Here is a 6,796-nt window from a genome sequence, read left to right as displayed (position 1 = left end):
CTAGCTAATTTTGTATTCTTAGTAGTGACAGGGTTTCATCATCTTGGTCAGGCTGGTCTCGAACTCCTGACCTCAGGAGATCCACCAGCTTCAACCTCTCAAAGTGCTGGGATTACAGGTGTGAGCCACCACACCTCGCCATTCAGAGCACTTTCACTTCTGTTCAGTCTAACAAAGACAGGCCTCGAGCACATACCCTATGCCAGGTGCTGAGTGCTGGGGTCACTGAGATGCGGCCAGTCCAGCTCCTGTCATTCAAGAGCTCACAGACTGGAGGAGACAGAGAGAAAAGCAGTCGTTGGCAATGCAGAATGAAAGCTACTATAATGAAGCAAATTCACAGGAAGCTGTGGGAGCAAGGAGAAGAAACCCACACACTCTGGGGACAGTCAGGGAGGGATCCCTGGGAGAGAGTACCCTGGCACAATAACCACTGTGAGGTTGGCAAGGCAACGATTGTTATCCTCATTGTGTGATGGGGGCCACTGAACCAGTGACAAGCTGGGGGAAATGACACTGCCGGGCAGTTGGAAGTCAGACAGCCCTTTGCCTTATTCTCAAACTCTAACCACATGGCTGGATACTCCTGAAATGCATTCCTAAACCTCTGCTGCTGAGAATAATTGGACCTACCGTCTATTCCCAGTGTAACTACCTGTATACCAAACAAATCCAATTCAAGCCAACGGGCAAAGTATAGGCTCAGACAGAATCCATCCTGTGTGTGAGGTGGTGCGCAAGCGTGGAAAACCTCACTGTGACTCATCCAGCTGATTTCTGGTAGGTCCAGGGCCAAGGTGGGGATGTGATGTGAGCAAGCTTTCCTTGACAGCCTCCAGACATATATATGATAGGTCACTTATCTTTCTCTGCCGTATTTTCCTGCCGTCATAGATATTTCCAAGAGAAATTCTCCTATTTTTCAGATGAGGAAACCGCTTATAAAAGGGGCACTCAACACCCAAAGAATCTTGAAAAAGAACAAAGTTGGAGGACTCACACTTCCTGATTTGAAAAGTTTTTATTTGTTTATTTTTCCATAGGTTATTTTTCCATAGGTTATTGGGATATAAGTGGTACATGAGTAAGTTTTTGGTAAGTTGTTGTGATTTTTTTGTTTGTTTGTTACATAAGTTTTGGTTATTTTGATTACATGAGTAAGTTTTTTGTTTTTGTTTTTGTTTGATACAGTCTTGCTCTGTGGCCCAGGCTGGCATGAAGTGGCGTGATCTCGGCTCACCGCAACCTCCACCTCCTGGGTTCAAGTGATTCTCCTGCCTCAGCCTTCCAGGCAGCTGGGATTACAGGCATGCACCACCACGCCTAGCTAATTTTTTTATTCTTAGTAGAAATGGGGTTTCATCATGTTAGCCAGGCTGGTCTCAAACTCCTGACCTCAAATGATCTGCCTGCCTTGGCCTCCCAAAGTGCTGGGATTACAGGCGTGAGCCACCTTGCCTGGCATGAGTAAGTTCTTTAGCAGTGATTTGTAAGATTTTGGTGCACCCTTAACCAAGCACTATACACTACACCCTCTTTGTAGTCTTTTTTTTTTCTTTTTCTGAGACAGAGTCTTGCCCTGTTGCCCAGGCTGGAGTGCAATGGTACTTTAGTAGAGACAGGGTTTCACCATGTTGGCCAGGCTGGTCTCAAACCCCTGACCTCGTGATCCACCTGCCTTGGCTTCCCAAAGTTCTGGGATTACAGGTATGAGCCACCATGCCCAGTCATATTTGTAGTTTTTATCCCTCACCCCACCCCGAACCTGATTTCTTTTTCTTTCTTTTTTTTTTTTTGACATGGAGTCTTGCCCTGTCACCCAGGCTGGAGTGCAGTGATGCAATCTCAGCTCACTGCAACCTCCGCCTCCCAGATTCAAGCGGTTCTTCTGCCTCAGCCTCCTGAGTAGCTGGGACTGCAGGCATGTGCCACCACACCTGGCTAATTTTTTGTATCTTTAGTAGAGACAGGGTTTCAACATGTTGTCCAGGCTGGTCTTGAACTCCTGAGCTCAGGCAATCTACCCACCTCAGCCTCCCAAAGTGCTGAGATTACAGGTGTGAGCCACCACGCCTGGCTGATAAATGAGACTTTCACAAAAATTTAAAACTTTTGTGCTTCAAAAGACAAAAAAGTGAAAATATAATCCACACAATGGGAGAAAAAGTTTGTAAATCATATATATAAGGAACATGTATCTAGAATTTATAAAGAACATTTACCATGCAATAATAAAAAGACAACCCAATATAAATGGACAAAGGCAGTCTGGGTGCTGTGACTCATGCCTGTAATCCCAGCACTTTGAGAGACTGAGGTGGAAGGATCACCTGAGCCCAGGAGGTCAAGGCTACAGTAAGCCATGTTCATGCCACTGCAGTCCAGCCTGTGGACAGAGTAAGGTTCTGCCTGAAAAAAAATAAATAAATAATCCAGGCATGGTGGCTCACACCTGTAATCCCAGCACTTTAGGAGGCTGAGGTGGGCAGATCACTTGAGGTCTGGAGTTTGAGACCAGCCTAGCCAACATGGCAAAACCGCGTCTCTACAGTTTTGTATCTAAAAATACAAACATTAGCTAGGCATGGTGCGTGTGCCTGTAATCCCACCTACTAGGGAGGCTGAGGCAGGAGAATCGCTTAAACACAGAAGGCTGAGGTTGCAGTGAGCTGAAACTGGGCTACTGCCTTCCAGCCTGGGCAACAGAGCAAGACTCTGTCTAAAAAAAAATGGACAAAGGCTCTGAATAGACATTTTTCCAAGAAGATAAGCACATGGAGCTGTTCAGCATTATCAGCCATTAGGGAAATGCTAATCAAAACCAGAATAAGATAGCACTTCACACTCACACCCACTAGGATAGCTATAATTAAAAAAGATAAGTAGGGCCAGGTACAGTGGCTCACACCTGTAATCCCAACACACGAGGAGGCTGCGGCAGGAGGATCCCTTGAGCCCAGGAGTTCAAGATCAGCCTGGACAAAATATTTTGTAGATTCCCATCTACAAAATATATATATATATATATATATATATATATATATATATATATATATATTTTTTTTTTTTTTGAGATGGAGTTTCGCTCTTGTTACCCAGGCTGGAGTGCAATGGCGCAATCTCGGCTCACCGCAACCTCCGCCTCCTGGGTTCAGGCAATTCTTCTGCCTCAGCCTCCTGAGTAGCTGGGATTACAGGCACACGCCACCATGCCCAGCTGAATTTTTGTATTTTTAGTAGAGACGGGGTTTCACCATGTTGACCAGGATGGTCTCGATCTCTTGACCTCGTGATCCACCCGCCTCGGCCTCCCAAAGTGCTGGGATTACAGGCGTGAGCCACTGCGCCCGGCTTTACAAAATATTTTAAAATTAGCCAGGTGTGGTGGTGTGCACCTGTAGTCCCAGCTACTCAGGTGGATAAGGTGAGAGGATCCTTTGAACCGCAGAAGCAGAGGTTGCAGTGAGCTATGATCATACCACTGAAGTCCATCCTGGGAGATAGAGCAAGACCCTGTGTCAAAACAAAACAAAACCAAAAGATAATAACAAGTGTTGGAGAGGATGAAGAAAAATTGGAACACATATATGTGGCTGGTAAGAAGGTAAAATGATACAGCCACTTTGGGAAAGTCTGGCTATTACTCAAAAGCTAAAAATAGAATTGTCATATGACTCAGCAATTCCACTTCTAGATACATATCCAAGAGAAACGCAAATGTTATGTTCATATAAAAACTTGGACATGAGGCCAGGCACGGTGGTTCATGCCTGTAATCCCAGCACTTTGGGAGGTCAAGGCGGGTGGATCACCTGAGGTCAGGAGTTCAAGACCAGCCTGGACAACATGGTGAAACCCCATGTCTACTAAAAATACAAACAAACAAAAAAATTAGCTAAGCATGGTGGGGGGGCGGTGCCTGTAATCCCAGCTACTTGGGAGGCTGAAGCCGGAGAACTGCTTGAACAACAACAAAAAAAGCTTGTAGATGAATGTTCATAGCAACATTATTCATAATAGCTAAAATGTGGAAACAGGCCAGGCATGGTGGCTCACACCTTTAATCTCAGCAGTTTGGGAGGCCAAGGCGGGAGGATTGCTTGAGCTCAGGAGTTTGAGCAGCCTGGGCAAACCTAATGAGACCTTGTCTCTACTTAAAATTTTTTTTATTTTTATTTTTATTTTCGTTTTTTAGACAGAGTCTTGCTCTGTTGCCCAGGCTGGAGGCAATGGTGTGATCTCAGCTCACTGCAACCTCCGCCTCCTGGGCTCAAGCTACTACCCTGCCTCAGCCTCCTGAGTAGCTGGGATTACAGGTGCATGACCACCACGCTCGGCTAATTTCTGTATTTTTAATAGAGATGGGGTTTCGCCATGTTGGCCAGGCTGGTCTTAAACTCCTGACCTCAGGTGATCCGCCCACCTTGGCCTCCCAAAGTGCTGGGATTACAGGCGTGAGCCGCCATGCCCAGCCATTAAAATTTTTTTAATTTAAAAAATTTTACAAATTGTAAGACGACCCAGGCATGGTGGCACGCATCTGTCGTCCCAGCCAGCCACTCAGAGGCTGAGATGAGAGGATCGCTTGAGACCCGAAGTTTGAGGCTATAGGAAGCTATGATAACACTGCTGCCTTCCGGCCTGAGAGACAGAGCAAAACCCTGTCTCAAAAAAAAAAAAAAAAAAAAAGGCAGGGTGCGGTGGCTCACACTTGTAATCCCAGCACTTTGGGAGGCTGAGGCAGGTGGATCTCGAGGTCAAGAGATCGAGACCATCCTGGCCAACATGGTGAAACCCTGTCTCTACTAAAAATACAAAAAATTGGCTGGGTGTGGTGGCACATGCCTGTAATCGCAGCTACTTGGGAGGCTGAGACGGGAGATTCGCTTGAACCCAGGAGGCGGAGGTTGCCATGAGCTGAGAATGCGCCATTGCACTCCAGCCTGGGCAACAAGAGCGAAACTTCATCTCAAAAAAAAAAAAAAAAAAAGAGAACCAAATTTTCTATCTACTGATGAATGGATAAACAAAATGGGGTATATCCATACAGTGAAATATTACTTAGCCATAAAAAGGAATGAAATTCTGATACGTGCTACAACATGGACGAACCTTGAAAGCATGATGTTAAAGAAGCTAGTCACCAAGGACCACATGTTGTATGATTCCATTTATATGGAATGTCCAGAATAGACAAATCTACTAAGACAGAAAGCAGATTAGTGGTTACCTAGGGCTGGGTTTGGGGTGGGAAGATTGGGGATGATGGCCAAGGGGTATGGAGTTTCTTTTTCGGGCAATAAAAATGTTCTAGAATTAGGGTGATGGTTGCACAACTCTGAATATCCTAAAAGCCATTGAGCTGTACACTTTAAATGGGTGAATTGTCTGGTATGTGAGTTAGATTTCAATAAGGGTCCCAAGTGGTCTGAAAGGGGGACACAGTTGATATTTGTCAGCTTCTCTCCCAGGTCTGCCCTTGGAGTGCAAGCGCCTCTGCTAGGGTTGAAGCTTCCCTTTCCTGTCTAGATTCTCACAGTTGGCAAGCTCCAGATGTGGATAGATGGGGGCTGGAGCCCCCTGGAACTTCGGCCCCCTTAAAACTTCAGCTTGTGGAATACTGGGGCCTGGGAATTCCAAGGCTGACCCTGCACATTCTGAGGCAAAGACAGTGGACAATAGGGGGTGTGTTTGAGGGGTATGGGGGGAGATCTTCCCCAGGTGCTGCATCCACCCCTGAGACAGGAAGACTCAGAGGAAGCGGGAATAGTTAGGGGAACCCTAATGGGAAAGAGGTTGGGGAGGAGCAAGGAACTCCAAGGAAAGAGAGAGGGACTTGACCACAGCCCTGACTTTTCTGCTCCAAGTGAGAGCCTGGTCCTTTGTGAGGCCAGAGCTGCACCTGGGGTGGGAGGTCACCCCACCACACCAGCCAAGGTCTGCTTTGCGTGTTGGGGTGCAGCTTTCACTACAGGAAGGACCTGGAGGGCGGGAAGAGGAAGTGGGGACTTGGGTCAGCAGCTATGAAGTGCACCTCCTCTGTGTCCCTGGTAAACTGTGGGAACTGTCACGACACCCAGTGTATCCCCAAGGCCCGATGTTGTCCCTAGCACGAGCACGTGTCATTAAACAGCTGTTGATTGCATGAGGAAATGAATGGATAACTTAAGCTTCTTTGTCGGCAAAACGATACGGTGAGATGAGCCATTGTGGGAGTCAGACAGGCCGAGTTTGCCTCCAGTTCCTCTGCAGACTGGCTTTGTGGCATCGGACAAGACATTGCTCTGAGCCTTAATTTCCCTATCTTTAAAACAGGGCTGAACCCACTGACCTCACAGGGCTGTTAGGAGAACACTGCTCACAAAGGTTTCCAGCACATAGAAGGTTCCTCCATGGATGCTGGCTGGCCTGCCATGATTTAAAGTGGAAGAAGCACCATCAAGATCCTCCAGGTCATACGGTCTTACTACGGGAGGAAGGGACGTCAGGGTTAGGATTTACTCCTGAGAACTAGTTAACAGTGAAAGGGGGTCCATGATGTATCCACAGAAATGGCGCTGATGTTGCCTCAAAGGAATTCAGTGTCTGGAAAGAGGGCTGAGAGGGTTGGAAACTTGGAGAAGAGAGGGGAGCTTGAAGGACGCGTTGGGCTATTGGAAAGATAGAAAAATGGGACATGGGCACAGAGGCTGGGGTCTGTGAGACCAGGAGCACAGGAGCCTGCCTGGATTAGAAGAGAGTTTGTGTAGGGGGTGGTGGCACAGCTGAATATGAGGCTGGATGAAAGAGGTGGAGG

General features: G+C 47.0%; 1 protein-coding gene across 1 annotated transcript in view; it reads left to right on the top strand.

Annotated features, from left to right (window-relative positions):
- Positions 1 to 484: 484 nt before the first annotated feature.
- SPATA21 (spermatogenesis associated 21) overlaps positions 485 to 6,796 on the top strand; it is a 50,939-nt gene continuing 44,627 nt past the window's right edge. The window contains exons 1-2 of the mRNA XM_037730126.1: positions 485 to 780; positions 6,316 to 6,452. The gene's annotated coding sequence lies outside the window, so the exon portion shown is untranslated. The remainder of the gene's footprint in view (positions 781 to 6,315; positions 6,453 to 6,796) is intronic.

Source organism: Cebus imitator, unplaced genomic scaffold, assembly GCF_001604975.1.
Source record: "Cebus imitator isolate Cc_AM_T3 unplaced genomic scaffold, Cebus_imitator-1.0 Scaffold15, whole genome shotgun sequence".
Classification (NCBI taxonomy): domain Eukaryota; kingdom Metazoa; phylum Chordata; class Mammalia; order Primates; family Cebidae; genus Cebus; species Cebus imitator.
The sequence above is the reverse complement of the archived record's forward strand: the minus strand, read 5'-3'. Positions and strand labels throughout refer to the sequence as shown.